Genomic DNA, 2,949 nt, shown 5'->3' with positions numbered 1-2,949 from the left:
TGTAGTAGTAGTAGTAGAGAGAGAGAGAGAGAGAGNGAGAGAGAGAGAGAGTAGCAGATCTGAAAAAGACAAAGCAAGATCTGAAAAGACAAAGAAGTGAGAGATTAAGGAAAAATTCGGATTATGCCTGATTCTATTAGTTTTGGGCTTGAGTTTATGTCCTAAATTATATAAAAATTAGTAAGAGTGGGTTTTTTGTGTTTTTAAATTTGATCATGTACGTGTTGCTATGTAATTTTCTTTAAAACAAAATAGTGTTTTTGGTAATTATGTTTTGCAATAGCTTGTCGAGTTATCTTTTGGTTGTATGAAACAAACAAAATAGCAATTAGAGAACTATTTGTTAGTTGATGGATGAAGAATATGTTTATTATAGACTCCTTGTAACTGTCTCCTATTGTATTCCACAATTGTATTCAAAAGTTTCATCAAACCTACCGCCTTTGAGTTCAAATTTGATAGTTCTTTTATATTTCCCTTCGAACCGAGTTGATGAATATGTTCAAAATAAAACACATGCGATTTAGACATTTAGTCAAGGAGTTGCACTGTCAGTAGTGCTCACTACTAGTTCAGCTAGCTCTCCAACTGAGACCAATTCTAGTCAAAGAAACCTTTGGCGCATACGTCTGCCTTCCATTTCCAAGCAAGCAGCTACATTTTATTTATAAAATCTTCGTCTTCTTCTTGTTGAGCTTTCATACAAACACTTATACGCACGTAGTCAAATAATCATATTATAAGATTACTACCAAAATCATTCATAGTTTAATCTCAAAGAGCAACAAAGACTGACTACTTGCATGGCTTGGACTTGGGAGTGATCGACAGCATCGTGGAAGTTTGGTCGAGTCAGAAAATCTTTGAATAGCTTAGGCTTCTCTATCTATATAAAGCCATTCAAGTTCACAACCTCTCCATAACCACAAGTCCTTCACATTCCAATACCTGAAAACGAAAATCATAAAGCAAGACAGAGGAAACTGCAGTCTCTCATTCTTCATTCCTTGTCAATTGTCTTAAAGATGGTTTCTTATGAGTATGTTTTTGGCGGGGTCTTGGTTTCATTGCTGGGATCTGTTTTCTTCATGATCATCAGCACTACTTTGGGAGGAAAGAAACCATGCAAGGCTCCAAGTAGAGGAGTTGAGAGTAATGATGGGTTTGGAAACGGTGCGTTTCAGCCGGAAATGGAGGAGGAGAAAAGTACCGATGTTGTTATTGTCGGCGCTGGAGTTGCCGGTGCAGCTCTTGCCTACACTCTTGCCAAGGTCAGTTTGTACTTGATTCTCTATAGATGAGGCTTGTTTTTTTGGGTACAGATGAGGCTTCTTTCAATATATGAAATGGGGGAAATTAAGTTGCATGTTTTTTCATCTTTTGATTTGTGCCTGCTAGGTAACAATTTGAGTAGTTATTCTAGGGAAGTGCAAAATGTACCTGTAATTCCATACTTGAGAATTAGTAGCAAGACAGAAGCAGACTATTTTAGCTTTTGTTAAGTATTATTTGAGAAGGCTTAATTTGCAGTAGTGAGTAGTAACTGAGCAATTAGCTCTATCTTAATTTTGGCCTTTGAATTGAGCATGTGTGTTTCTTATTACAGGAAGGTCGTCGTGTACATGTAATCGAAAGAGACTTGACCGAGCCAGACAGAATTGTTGGTGAGCTGTTGCAGCCTGGGGGTTATCTCAAGTTGATTGAGTTGGGTCTCGAGGGTGAGCTATCTCTCCTATCCTATTAAGAACTCATTTGTTTGTGTATTGAATGTATAGTAATAAGTTGCCGAAAAATTTTAAATACACACCCCTAATATCGTAATACACACCTCTTACTTAATACACCACCTATCAAGTTTTTCATTTCAGTATTATACTTAATACACATCCCAAACTGCCTAAAATGCCCTGAATTTATGAAATATTCCGTTATTTAATATAATTAATATATATTTACTATTTGGTACCTTTTTTACATATTATTTCGTCTAATTTTTGCTAGAAATTTGTGGTTATCATCGTTCAATTTATAATCAAATGATTATTATTATATCCCAACTCCAAATCACCAATACAAGTTTTCAAAATTCACAAACTAGTACAAGTGTAGAAGTACAGTAGCTATTAAACATAAATAACTAATTATTCGATAAAACATGTCATGATAAAAATGCAGTATTTGACAATATGATCTATAAGATCAAACTAAAGCTGATAAAGATATAGTACTTGACAATATGATCTGTAAAATCAAACTAAAGCTGATACGGATAACAAAAAAAAAAAAAAAAAAAAAAACAAACCCAAATGAATTGTGAAGAAGAATTTGGGTTATGGGAGAATACGTGTTTTCGACTATTTTAGGGTAGAGACGTTGAAAAGAATACTTCTAGCGTTGATTTTTTTTTTTTTAATAATAGATGTATGTTTTGGTCATTTAGCTTACCTATAAAATCTCAATAGAAACATAAAATAATAGGGGTGTGTATTAAGAGATTAGGGGTGTGTATTTAAAATTTCTCTAAGTTGCCTGACATTCCGTTTTAATCAATATCTATCTGTGGCTGCAGATTGTGCAAATGAGTCAATTGATGCGCAGAAGGTGTTTGGTTATGCTCTTTACAAAGATGGCAAGGATACAAAACTGACTTATCCCTTGGAACAATATAGTTCAGATGTGGCTGGGAGAAGTTTCCACAATGGGCGTTTCATCCAAAGAATGCGCGAAAAAGCAACGACTCTATCAAAGTAATCATCATTTCCCTTTAACTATATATATTACAAAATTTTATTTATGGATTCTTGTGTGTTTAATCTGGTAAAATTAGTTTCAAGTTTCAATCGCTTACTCATGTCCCATGGTATTTTCATTGCAGTGTCAAATTGGAACAAGGATCAGTGACAACACTAATTGAAGAAAAAGGCATTATCAAAGGGGTGATTTACAAGA

At 34.4% G+C, this 2,949-nt stretch overlaps 1 pseudogene across 1 annotated transcript in view; it reads left to right on the top strand.

Annotated features, from left to right (window-relative positions):
* Positions 1–1,114: 1,114 nt before the first annotated feature.
* The window catches only part of LOC101306514, a 3,504-nt pseudogene continuing 1,669 nt past the window's right edge, over positions 1,115–2,949 (top strand). Inside the window, exons 1-4 of the transcript XR_184494.1 lie at positions 1,115–1,271; positions 1,607–1,718; positions 2,570–2,747; positions 2,876–2,948. The product of XR_184494.1 is annotated as a squalene monooxygenase-like (transcript). The remainder of the gene's footprint in view (positions 1,272–1,606; positions 1,719–2,569; positions 2,748–2,875; position 2,949) is intronic.

The sequence above is a fragment of the Fragaria vesca genome, linkage group LG4 (genome assembly GCF_000184155.1).
Source record: "Fragaria vesca subsp. vesca linkage group LG4, FraVesHawaii_1.0, whole genome shotgun sequence".
NCBI lineage: Eukaryota > Viridiplantae > Streptophyta > Magnoliopsida > Rosales > Rosaceae > Fragaria > Fragaria vesca.
Note: the sequence above shows the minus strand (reverse complement) of the source record. Positions and strands in the feature narration are given on the sequence as shown.